Raw genomic sequence first — 13,388 nt, forward strand, 5'->3', positions numbered from 1 at the left:
AGATGGAGAGAGAGAGAAAGATGGAGAGAAAGAGGGAGAGATGGAGAGAGAGGGGAGAGATGGAGAGAGAGAGAAAGAGGGAGAGAAAGAAACGGAGAGACAAAGTGACTGAGAGGAGTAACTTCAATTATGTATACCCCAACAACTTCAATTAAGCATCTGAACAGGAAAATCAATACGGAACTGATGATGTGCCGGACCTTTCATTCTTCATTGTGGACCTGGGAACACACACACACACACACACACACACACACAACACACACACACACACACACACACACACACACACACACCAAACGTGAGCACCCAGGCTTCGATCTCAGGCCTTGGGCGCCGCCATCTGTGTTTCCTATCATCGATAATTAGTCCTGATCACCACGTCACCAGTCTGACTGAAAATAGTACCAGCCACAGCCAAAACAACATGGCCTCGACCCCCCCCCCCCCCCCCCACACACACACCACACACACACACAATAGGAGCCACTTCAGGCTTTCTTTCTCCTTCATTTCTGATTTCTGTCACATGTCCAAATGGCCGGAGGTGTTTTTTAGACCCCTTCTCATGCAGCTCTGATCCTTTTCTCATCTCCACTCATCTCATCAGTACCTGGAGGTGTTGGTGGCACTAGAACATCTGCTTCACCTTTATTCTCCTCTCTGCTGTGTCTTTGCCAACACACCCTCAGTGGTTCATCCTCCATCTACAGTTTTTGCCTGTGTGTCGTCATCATTCCCCAAAGCATCCCGGAGCTAATCAAGGCATTTAAGATAGAGAAAGACGGCATTAGCATAGCACGCTGGCTGGACTACTGCTAATGAAAGTCATTTTGTTAGCGTGAAATTCCACAATAATGTGTTTTTGGTCAATTAAAGCGCATCAGCTCTGATTTCTGCTCCTCCGTCGTTGTCGCCTCTCTGACATCCTGCATGGTTGTGAGTGATGCGCTCGCAGATGGGTGGATGAGGATGTGGAGGGCTGGAGAACGGGCGTTTATCTTCTCCACCCCCCCACACACCCCCACTTTTTCCTCCTCCTCTGGGGAGAGATAGGGAGCACGCTACAGGCCATTTAAGTGGCGTGAACTCCAGATTATTGACTTCTGTCTGCCTGCACTGAGGATGACCTCGCGTTCCATCATGTGCACGTGCGAAGAGTGTGAGTTCGCAGTCATCAGAGGAAAAGATCGGAGCCCATCACGCCGAATCCAAAGGAAACGTTGCTCTTCGCCTGGATGGCAGTTAAAACAATGGCTTTAGAAAAAGTGGCCACGATGTTGCTTCTCCTCCAGAACCGAGTCGATTGTAGCTGTAGAAACTGTCCTCAGACACAGGAAACATTGGGCCAGATTCACCAATATGTTCTTAAGAATCTTCTTAGATTCTTTCTTAAGTTGTTCTTAAGAAGTTTCTTAAGAAAACCCTACGTTGGATTCACCAACACATTCGTAAGCCCCAGAATTGTTCGCAGCTGTGTTCTTAGATTGATGAATGCCATCTGTTCGTAAGTTGAAAGCGCGTGCCAGGTGAGTCTAATTAACATACGATTAGCATAAGTCACCGCCCACTAATGCCCATAAAAGGAACTGCAGCAGGACCCTGTAGACAGAGCAGAAAGCAGCCAAATGCCCAAAGCGAAATGCCCAAAGCGAAATGCCCAAAGCTTGCCTCTCCACGCCTGATTTCTGACGCCGTGTTGAACAATCAAGAAAGGATGGCTAACACGCTTGATAAAATTGCCTCAACCCTGATGACTATAGCCAACACGCTTAAAGAAATCAACGAGAATGTAAAAAAAATAAGAATGTAAAAAAAATAAACGTGTAAAAGCTGTGCTCGGATTGTGACAATAATGCATTTTATTCACAAACGGGCAATTAATCGCGCTCGAACGTGAACCGCGTGCCTGCAGTCTGGCCCCATCATTGCGTCAGGACGCACATCCTCACGGGGTCGTGGCTCTGTGTCCAAACACATCCAGCGCCCCTTTAACATGCCGATGGTGCGTTCAATGGTGGAGCGACTGCGCGCATGCATCTGATTGAATAAAACTCCTGTGGAGTCTGAGGGTTGGTCAGTGGTGTCAACAACCAGGGTGCCAGGGCATATCCTCGATCCCCTAATAAAATAAATCAAGATAAAATCAAATAAAAAGACAGTTTTGGCATGGTTTCCAATTTGGTTGATTAATGTTAAGTCATTGGCACATTTACGTAATTTTAAAATTCTCCGTAAATCACCAAAAATAAGAAAAAATAAATAAATATGACAGAATTATCATTGTAATATTGAATTTTATTGAACTGCACAAGAGAAGAAAACACAACCATGCCAACATGTCGGCACTGAAATGGGCGTAAGAGTACTCCTGAGTGTTCGTAGGATTTGTTCTTACCTACGAATAAATCCAGGATAAGAAGAAATTGGTGAATGCCACAATCTTCGTAAAATGTTCGTAAGTGGGACTTAAGAACACATTTGTTCGTAAGAACGTTTCGTGAATCTGGCCCACTGTGTCCAACCCCAACCCTCAAGCATTTACATATAAATGAAGTTTGATAAAGTTGATGTGCTGTGTAAACGGCCAATCGAAGCATCTGAAGTCTTCTACCTCTGTCATTCCTGAGACCCAATAATCAGAGTCCTGTCAGCCAAACGTGCGGTTTGCCGTTTATTCCAGCGACAGACTACTGGAGCCACTGACCAGAGGTCACCAGAGGTCACCAGACTACTGGAGCCACTGACCAGAGGTCACCAGAGGTCACCAGACTACTGGAGCCACTGACCAGAGGTCACCAGACTACTGGAGCCACTGACCAGAGGTCACCAGATCACCATTAACCTATTAATCATTATTACAGATGCTGTTGAGGAGCAGAAACATTTCTCCTCTTATTTTATTTGGAATTTTAAATAACCCTGCAAAGTTTGAAAAGCTTGAAATGTTTCAACTTCCTCTTGGACCTTCTCAAAATTCTACTTAATGCTGATGACCTGCCTGACCACTAATGCCTAATCTCTTCCTGAATTTAGCTGTATTGGCTAACGTTGGTGTTCCACTCCTGAGAACACTTTCAGAGACAACAATCACACGTGCACACGTGCACTCACATGCACATGGCATTTCTTTGGACGGTTGTTCCTCAGACCTCCGGACTGGAAGCCGAGGCGCCTTTGTGAACGGCGGCTGTCTGGTGGATTTTGACGCTGTCTGATGGGAGCAGACCTGTAAACACACACACACACACACACACACACACACACACACACACACTGAAGTGTGTGTTTGTGAGGAACCTCCTCAGGGTCTATTCAGCTCCATGACCCAGGCTGGCCTGTCCTCCCACAATCCTCTGGAGCTGCTGGTGAATAGGAAGGTTAAAAATGATGCATATAGAAGTTTTTTCTTTGTGTTTCGTTGTGTAGGCACACAGAGGCAACTTTTTTATTTTTTTGGGCTGTTTTTGCTCCGACTTTGTTTGTTTGAGTCTGAAACTAAGTTTGATTCCCCTCCCTGACCCCGCTGGTCTGCCTTCGCACTTGTTTACTGATTTTGCCTCCATCAATAACGTGAGCCTCACTCTCCACCTCTGCCAGGAAATTCCATGCGGTGGCCTTTTTGAGGAGGAAAAATGCCAACAAGGACAGATGTGACATGAGAGAGATGCTTTATCGCCAGGTTTCTCGTCTGAAAACACCAGAAAAGTCTCTATCAGCTCCCTTTTCCTCCTTGTGGAGGGTTTACCTCCCGATGACCTCCGCTGTTGCATGTCAACAAAGCTGATTTTTGAATGCATTTTTACCATTATGGGACCATTTTGATGTCGGAAGACATCCAGGACACAAATGTGCACCTGAGGCAGGTGGAGTGTTGTTGAGCACGCAACAATCATGGAGGTGCAGGTGGACATGGAGGTGCAGGTGGACATGGAGGTGCAGGTGGACATGGAGATGCAGGTGGACATGGAGGTGCAGGTGAACATGGAGGTGCAGGTGGACATGGAGGTGCAGGTGGACATGGAGGTGCAGGTGAACATGGAGGTGCAGGTGGACATGGAGGTGCAGGTGGACATGGAGGTGCAGGTGGACATGGAGGTGCAGGTGAACATGGAGGTGCAGGGGACATGGAGGTGCAGGTGGACATGGAGGTGCAGGTCGGGACAATTAATCAGGGCAAAGTGAACATGTAGGTGCAGGGAAGACAAACCAAGCCGAAAAGGTAACAAAACCACTGGCTTAGCAAGGCAGTGATGCTAGTCGAAGCACAGACATGAACCAGATAAAGTCATGAGTTCAACTAATAATATGAAAATGTGTAATAACGTATTAATAAACCAAGGAGAGTGTATGGAGCTAAAAACATAACCCATCATGTGTGTAATCAAGGAATGTGTTAGGTGAGGACGACCTGAAAGCTACGGAGTAACAGTAAAGTGTGTTGATCGCCCCCTGGTGACTGGAGCTGAGCAGCAGGGGGAAATAGAGTCATTGGGGAAAAACTCCATTCCAGAAATGTTGAGCAAACAAAAATACTCCCAAATTTTCCCACACATGGTTCAATCTGGACACCTGACAATCCAAGGATGTGCCTTCAAACCAGGAAGTTAATGACGACGTCCCTGCGAAGCGGCTGGCTGAGCCGTTCTCTGCTGGGTTTGTATATTAACGAGTGGTGATAATGGCGACCGACAGGAAGAGCCGTGGCCTCTGATGGAGGGCTAAATAGCTTGTTGGTGTTCTCATGCTAACAGACTCCTGAGAGCCAGAAGCAAAATCTGATGCAATACTTAGAACACATTATTCTTTGATGGGCTTGATTTATCTGAATATTATTGCCTGGGTACACTGAGTGTGGACTAGATCAAAACCAATTGCAATTTCCAAAATAGACTCAAAAATATTGAAAACAGTTCATTTAATTTAGTCTAATCAATCATTTCAGCAGCCAAATCCACGATTCACCATCAAACTGAGTCCTGGTCAGATGCTGTTGGCTGTGTGTCAAACCAAACGTTTCTATTATTCATGTTAGCTGCTGTAGTGGCTGGTTATGTCCCGTCAGCCATGAATATAGATACATTCTCATCCTGTCGCTGTTGTTCAATATTACATGAGTGGACTGTTTTCAATATTGTGGAAAGAAGGAGAACCCACCTGGGACAGAGGCACATCCTCTATCCCCCATCAGCCCCTCAGCTTCCCGATGGCAGGTGCCTCGGCCCCGCCCCGCCCCGCCCCATCTCGGCCCCGCCCCGCCCCATCTCGGCCCCGCCCCGCCCCACCTCGGCCCCGCCCCGCCCGGTCCCGCCCCGCCCCACCGAGGGCCGGCGCTCCTCTTTGGGACTTCCGAACTCTTCCCTTTCAGCTCTCTCCACGCTCACGAGGGCCGTTCTGAAGGGGAAGCGACACATTTGGAGAGTCTCCCAGGGAAAGGCTGTAAATATAACGTGACTGCTGCGTGTCGGAGGGTGCACATGCACGTGCACACGCACGTGCACACAAAGTGTAGCCGAGTCTAACCGAAGCAGACAGTTGTGATGGGCTGATGATACATTTACATCTTTTCATGGATGAAATTAGAAATACTGTTATTTGCTTTGCTTTGGCTAATGTGACGTGTTAAAGGGTTAATTCAAAGTTAAAGGAGGAGAGGAGGAGGAGGAGGGGGAGAGGAGGGGAGGGGAGGAAGGAGAGAGGAGAGGAGAGGAGAGGGAGAGGAGGGGGGAGGGGAGGGGAGGTGAGGGGAGGGGAGGGGAGGGAAGGTTGAGAGGAGAGGAGAGGAGAGGAGAGGATGAGGAGAGGAGGGGAGGGGAGGGGAGCGTTGAGGGGAGGGGAGGGGAAGGGGAGAGGAGAGAGGAGGAGAGGAGAGGGAGAGGAGAGGAGAGGAGAGGAGGAGAGGAGAGGAGAGGAGGAGGAAGGAGAGAGGAGAGGAGAGGGGAGAGGAGGGGAGGGGAGAGGAGGGGAGGAGAGGAGGGGAGGAAGGAGAGAGGAGGAGGAGGGGAGGGGAGGGGAGGGAAGGGAAGGGAAGGGGAGGGGAGGGGAGAGGAGAGGAGAGGAGAGGAGAGGAGAGGAGAGGAGAGGAGAGGAGAGGGAGGAAGGAGAGAGGAGAGGAGAGGAGAGGAGAGGAGAGGGTTAGGGTTAGGGTTAGGGTTAGGGCCCCGCCCGCCCCATCTCGGCCCGCCCCGCCCCACCTCGGCCCCGCCCCGCCCGGTCCCGCCCCGCCCCACCGAGGGCCGGCGCTCCTCTTTGGGACTTCTGAACTTTCCCTTTCAGCTCTCTCCACGCTCACGAGGGCCGTTCTGAAGGGGAGCGACACATTTGGAGAGTCTCCCAGGGAAAGGCCTGTAAATATAACGTGACTGCTGCGTGTCGGAGGGTGCACATGCACGTGCACACGCACGTGCACACAAAGTGTAGCCGAGTCTAACCGAAGCAGACAGTTGTGATGGGCTGATGATACATTTACATCTTTTCATGGATGAAATTAGAAATACTGTTATTTGCTTTGCTTTGGCTAATGTGACGTGTCTTAAAGGGTTAATTCAAAGTTAAAGGAGGAGAGGAGGAGGAGGAGGAGGAGGAGGGGGAGAGGAGGGGCGAGGGGGAGGAAGGAGAGGAGAGGAGAGGAAGAGGAGACGGAGAGGAGGGGAGAGGAGGGAGGGGAGGTGAGCGAGGCGGAGGGGGGAGGGGAGGGGAGGGGAGGGAAGGGGAGAGGAGAGGAGAGGAGAGGAAGAGGAGAGGAGAGGAGAGGAGAGGAGGGGAGGGGAGGGCGAGGGGACGGTGGAGGGGAGGGGAGGGAAGAGGCGAGAGGAAGAGGTAGAGGGGAGAGGAGAGGACCGGAGAGGAGAAGGAGCAGAGGCGAGAGGAAGAGGAGAGGAGGAAAAGGAGAAGAGGAGAGAGAGGAGAAGGGAGAGGAGGGGAGGGGAGGAGGAGGGGGAGAGGCAGAGGAGAGGAGGAAGGAAGGAGAGGAGAGGAGAGGAGAGGAGGGGAGGGGAGGGGAGGGGATGGGGAGGAAGGGAAGGGAAGGGAAGGGGAGAGGAGAGCGACGAGGAGAGGAGAGGAGGAGGAGGACAGGAAGAGAGGAGGAAGGAGGAGTAAGGAGAGGAGAGAGGAGAGGGGAGGAGGAGAGGAAGGCAGGGAGAGGAGAGGAGGGGAGGAGAGGAGGGGAGGAAGCGGAGAGCGACGAGGAGAGGAGAGGAGAGGAGAGGAGAGGGGAGGGGAGAGGGAGGGGAGGAGGAGGCGAGGAGAGGAGGGGAGGGGAAGGGGAGAAGGATAGGAGGGGAGAGAGGAGAGGAGAGAAGAGGGAGAGGAGGAGGGAGAGGACGAGGAGAGGAGAGGAGAGGAGGAGAGGAGAGGAGGAAGAGAGGAGAGGAGAGAGAGGAGAGGAGGAGGAGAGGAGAGGAGAGGAGGGAGAGGAGAGGAGAGGAGAGGAGGAAGGACGGAGAGGAGAGGAGAGGAGGAGAGGGAGAGGAGGGGAAGGAGGGCGAAGAGGAGAGGAGGGGGGAGGTAGGGAGGAAGAAGAGAGGAGGAGGAGAGGAGAGGAGAGAGGGGGAGGAGGAGGGGAGGGGAGAGGAGGGGAAGGAGGGAGGGGAGAAGGAGAGAGGAGAGGAGAGGAGGGGGGGAAGGGAAGGGAGGGGAGAGGAGAGGAGAGGAGAGGAGAGGAGAGGAGAGGAGAGGAGGAAGGAGAGAGGAGAGGAGAGGGAGAGGAGGGGAGGGGAGAGAGGAGGGGAGGAGAGGAGGGGAGGAGGAGAGAGGAGAGGAGAGGAGAGGAGAGGAGAGGAGAGGAAGAGGAGGAGAGGAGAGGAGAGGAGGAGAGGAGGGAGGAGAGGAGAGGAGAGGAGAGGAGGAGAGGAGAGGAGGGGAGGGGAGGGGAGCCATTAAATGCCATTAAATGCAGTATTCTCACATGTTTTGCATCATTTCCTTCCAACTCACCAGCACCAGGCTTATATGCTTCCAATAACATAATAAAATCCTCACACGAATGTTCCGCATGACCATATGACAAAACAATAACTGATATTTTCTGTTAGAGATGATTTGTGGTGCATTCAAAGACCTTGGTACCGTGTTTACCGACGCCTGGGAGGGATGACTTTCCCTTCCCGGCTCGCTCTGCGCTCCGTTTTAATCTCCTCCGCGTGTTTGTTCTTTTTTACCTCTGAGGAATTCTGGCAAACCTTTCCAATTGTCGAGCTGAGCCGGTGGACTCATTTCCATTGTCTTGAACATTGCACCATTTTAGCCCTGTTTGCTTTCGTTTCATTTTTTCCTGAAGAGAGCGGCTGTTTTCCTCTTCAAGGACACCCGGGCAGCTCATTATTTATGACGCTACACAAATTACAGCGAGTCGGACGGATAGTCGACGCCGAAAACAAATCTTTCAGCTTGAAACGTGGCGGCGGGGGTGGGGGCGGGGGGGGGGGGGGGGGGGCAGTTGGAGGTGCCTATTGCTGCAATTAAAGGTGATGTCCTTTAAACTCTCCCCGTATCTGTAATGTTCTTGTTTGGAGATAAGACTTTTCTGGCTTTGAGGTCTGCGTGCAAAGCTGGTGATAACACCTGGTATTGCTCTCTTGTTCCACTTCCTGTACAACACCGCTGATATCGCTTTCTGTGTGTTGTCACTATCTGCAAAAACTTTGAGGTAAAACCCACTGAAACACACACACTCACACAGCAGCCGTGGCGATCGACGCCCTGTGAGGGGCTACCGTATATGAGGAACTTTGAGGCTGTGAACAGCTTTCTGGCGTCGCTGTTTATCTCAGAATCAGAATCAGAAGAAGGTTTATTGCCATTGTACATGTAATACACAGTATTACACAAACTAGGAATTTGTCGTGGTGTGCCGCTGCGACATTCAACATAACACTAGAATAAGATAAATAAAATAAAATAAGACTTATATACAGTATTACATAAATAGTGAGTGGTGAGAAATAGTGCAGGTCCATGAGGAGTAATGTATTGCTCATGAGTCCGACTGGCTGCTGTACATGGTGCTTAAGTGATAAGTCACTTGGTGTTCAGCAGCCTGATGGCAGAGGGGAAGAAGCTGTTAGTGTAGCGGGAGGTTCTGGTCCGAATGGACCGTAGTCTCCTGCCTGAGGGGAGGGGGGGAAAACAGTCCGTGACCAGGGTGGGAAGGGTCGGCCGTGATCCGACCTGCACACCTCCGGGTCCTGGAGATATACAGGTCCTGGATGGATGGGAGCCTGCAGCCGATCACCTTCTCGGCAGCGCGCACGACGCACTGCAGCCTCAGTCTGTCCCTTAACGTGCCTCTGTTTTTGATTCATACAGAGAATAAATGTGGACATTGAATGCAGCAAATATCCCAGAAGAACTGCACTTTTTGCCACTAAAACATGTTTCTATAGGTTTAAAGGCATGTTTAGCACGAGCTCCGGCGTGAACATCTGCTCTGAAAGATAGAACTGACCCAGGATCAGTCATGGATCTCCGGCAGGTCTTTTCAGTAGAAGCTACGGGGTAAAACAGCTATTTATGTTGTTAGTGAGGACAACAGTTTACCAGTGCTGGTCTTTACTCTCCACCAGACCCCGGCCCAGGGGCCCGGCTGGGTGCAACCCTTAAAATTGGCCCTGCAGAGAAAGGTGTTTCCTCAGCTCAGTATGAGCTCAAAAAGCAGCTATAATAATAAATGTGAGGGGTCCTGTTGGATCAAGGTCAGGGTCAAGGTCAACAAACGCAGACTCCTAGATGTTACCGCAGCTCATCTTTCTCTGTTTTAACCGCTCCTCTCCATGTGGCCCTAAACACATGGAGGGTTAGAGGGTTAGGGTTAGAGTTAGAGTCAGAGGGTTAGGGTTAGAGGGTTAGGGTTAGGGTTAGAGGGTTAGGGTTAGGGTTAGAGGGTTAGGTTAGGGGTTAGGGTTAGAGGGTTAGGGTTAGGGTTAGAGGGTTAGGGTTAGGGTTAGAGGGTTAGGGTTAGAGGTTAGGGTAGGGTTAGGGTTAGAGGGTTAGGGTTAGAGTTAGAGGGTTAGGGTTAGAGAGGTTAGGGTTAGGGTTAGAGGGTTAGGGTTAGGGTTAGAGTTAGAGTTAGAGGGTTAGGGTAGAGGGTTAGAGGGTTAGGGTTAGAGGGTTAGAGGGTTAGGGTTAGAGGGTTAGGGTTAGGGGTAGAGTTAGAGTTAGAGGGTTAGGGTTAGAGGGTTAGAGGGTTAGGGTTAGAGGGTTAGGGTTAGAGGGTTAGGGGTTAGGGTTAGAGGGTTAGGGTTAGAGGGTTAGGTTTAGGGTTAGAGGGTTAGGGTTAGAGTTAGAGGGTTAGGGTTAGAGGGTTAGGGTTAGGGTTAGAGGGTTAGGGTTAGGGGTTAGAGGGTTAGGGTTAGAGGGTTAGGGTTAGAGTTAGAGGGTTAGGGTTAGAGGGTTAGGGTTAGAGGGTTAGAGGGTTAGGGTTTAGAGGGTTAGGGTTAGAGTTAGAGTTAGGGTTTAGAGGGTTAGGGTTAGAGGGTTAGGTTAGGGTTAGAGTTAGAGTTAGAGGGTTAGGGTTAGAGGGTTAGAGGGTTAGGGTTAGAGGGTTAGAGGGTTAGGGTTAGAGGGTTAGGGTTAGAGGTTAGAGTTAGAGGGTTAGGGTTAGAGGGTTAGAGGGTTAGGGTTAGAGGGTTAGGGTTTAGAGGGTTAGGTTTAGGGTTAGAGGGTTAGGGTTAGAGGGTTAGGTTTAGGGTTAGAGGGTTAGGGTTAGAGTTAGAGGGTTAGGGTTAGAGGGTTAGGGTTAGGGTTAGAGGGTTAGGGTTAGGGTTAGGGGGTTAGGGTTAGAGGTTAGAGGGTTAGGGTGTTAGAGGGTTAGAGTTAGAGGGTTAGGGTTAGAGGGTTAGGGTTAGAGGGTTAGAGGGTTAGGGTTAGAGAGTTAGGGTAGAGTTAGAGGGTTAGGGTTAGAGGGTTAGGGTTAGAGGGTTAGGGTTAGGGTTAGAGTTAGAGGGTTAGGGTTAGAGGGTTAGAGGGTAGGGTTAGAGGGTTAGGGTTAGAGGGTTAGGGTTTAGAGTTAGAGTTAGAGGGTTAGGGTTAGAGGGTTAGGGTTAGAGGGTTAGAGGGTTAGGGTTAGACGGTTAGGGTTAGAGTTAGAGTTAGAGGGTTAGGGTTAGAGGGTTAGGTTTAGGGTTAGAGGGTTAGGGTTAGAGTTAGAGGGTAGGGTTAGGGGGTTAGGGTTAGAGGGTTAGTGTTAGGGTTAGAGGGTTAGGGGTTAGAGGGTTAGGGTTAGGGTTAGAGGGTTAGGGTGTTAGAGGGTTAGGGTTAGAGGGTTAGAGGGTTAGGGTTAGAGAGTTAGGGTTAGAGTTAGAGGGTTAGGGTTAGAGTTAGAGGGTTAGGGTTAGAGGGTTAGAGGTTAGGGTTAGGGTTAGGGTAGAGGGTTAGGGTTAGAGGGTTAGGGTTAGAGGTTAGGGTCAGGGTTAGAGTTAGAGGGTTAGGGTTAGGGTTAGGTTAGGGTTAGAGGGTTAGGGTTAGTGTTAGGGTTAGAGGGTTAGGGTTAGAGGGTTAGGGTTAGAGGGTTAGTGTTAGGGTTAGAGGGTTAGGGTTAGAGGGTTAGGGTTAGTGTTAGAGGGTTAGGGTTAGGGTAGAGGGTTAGGGTTAGAGGGTTAGGGTTAGTGTTAGAGGGTTAGGGTTAGAGGGTTAGAGTTAGAGGGTTAGGATTAGAGGGTTAGGGTTAGTGTAGAGGGTTAGGGTTAGAGGGTTAGGGTTAGTGTTAGAGGGTTAGAGTTCGAGGGTTAGGGTTAGAGGGTTAGGGTTAGGGTTAGAGGGTTAGTGTTAGGGTTAGAGGGTTAGGGTTAGAGTTAGAGGGTTAGAGGGTTAGAGGGTTAGGGTTAGGGTTAGAGGGTTAGGGTTAGAGTTAGAGGGTTAGGGTAGAGGGTTAGGGTTAGTGTTAGGGTTAGAGGGTTAGGGTTAGAGTTAGAGGGTTAGGGTTAGAGCAGGGGTGGGCAAACATTTTGATTTGTGGGCCACAATGGGTTCTAACATTTGACAAAGGGGCCGGACCAGGAGCAGCTGGATGGATGGAGTGCTTTGGTAACCTCACCTCATTGGAGAAAAAATACACATCTTGGGATATGGAGAGAAAACATGTGCTTTAATTTCAAATGAAAATGAAGAGACAAAATATCTGACTTTGGAATGAGTCTTAAAACACTTAAAATCAAATGAATAAAATGTGCCTTTTTAAAAAAAAATTAATAACCATTTCTATTTTAAAGCACTGAAAGTTCTGTTATCCTTCAGGATATCACCATCACTCTCCTCCTGACTGTCTTTTTCTAGTGGAAAACACCAGAATTGCAGTGAAAATTTAACATTAACAAGGTTTATTCATTTAATTTTTCAAGTTTGGCGGGCCGGATTAAAACGTTTAACGGGCCGCGTGTGGCCCCCGGGCCTTAGTTTGCCCATGCCTGGGTTAGAGGGTTAGAGGGTTAGGGTTGCTGCCACAATCCTCATTCTACTGGGAAAGTGCGGTCATTTTGGCTGGTCCTCACTTTCCTAATGACCCCCTCAACAACTGTTTGAGGGTTAAGACTTGGTTTTAAGGTCTAGGTAAGATTTAGGTTTCGGTCAGGGGTCAGATGGGATGGTTAGTTTAGAGTGCTGGGTAATGTATTATGTATATAAAAGTCCTCACATTGATAGAACTACAGGGATGTGTGTGTGTATGAGAGAGCGTCTGGTGGTTGTTAGAATGACCTTGTCTTTGGAGTGACAAACTGGACACCTGACATCTTATTTTTCTCTCTTCCCTCTCTCTATCTCTCTCTTTCACCCTCCCAACACACACACACACAAACACACACACAAACACACACACCACACACACACACACACAGAAACAAACACAGGTGTCTGGTGGTGAGCTTGTGGGGACAGTTGATCCCCAGACAGATTAGGCTGCAATCTGAAATCTCCTCAGGCCAGATCAAGTAGACACAGAGAGGGGGGGTGGGTGGGAGAGGGGGGAGAGATAGAGAGAGGGAGAGGGGGGAGAGATAGAGAGAGGGAGGGAGGGAGAGAGATATATGGAGAGGGAGGGAGGGAGAGAGGGGGGAGAGATAGAGAAAGGGAGGGAGAGAGATATATGGAGAGGGGGGGGGAGGAGAGGGGGGAGAGATAGAGAGAGGGGGGGGGAGAGAGATCTATAGAATGAGGGAGGGAGGGAGCGAGAGGGGAGAGATAGAGAGAGGGAGGGAAGGAGGGAGATATATGGAGAGGGAGGGAGAGAGAGGGGGAGAGATAGAGAGAGGGAGGGGGAGAGAGGGAGGGGGAGAGAGAGAGCTAGATGAAGGAGGGAGTGAGAGAGAGGGAGAGAGGAGGGAGAGAGAGGGGGAGAGATAGAGAAAGGGAGGGAGGGTGAGAGATATATGGAGAGGGAGGGAGGGGGGGCT

At 50.1% G+C, this 13,388-nt stretch overlaps 1 protein-coding gene across 2 annotated transcripts in view; it reads left to right on the forward strand.

The window, feature by feature from the left end:
• LOC130516284 (exostosin-1) overlaps window positions 1-13,388 on the forward strand; it is a 120,040-nt gene that overhangs the window by 72,561 nt on the left and 34,091 nt on the right. The gene's annotated exons all lie outside the window — the stretch shown is intronic.

Source organism: Takifugu flavidus, chromosome 19 (assembly GCF_003711565.1).
Source record: "Takifugu flavidus isolate HTHZ2018 chromosome 19, ASM371156v2, whole genome shotgun sequence".
Classification (NCBI taxonomy): Eukaryota; Metazoa; Chordata; class Actinopteri; order Tetraodontiformes; family Tetraodontidae; genus Takifugu; species Takifugu flavidus.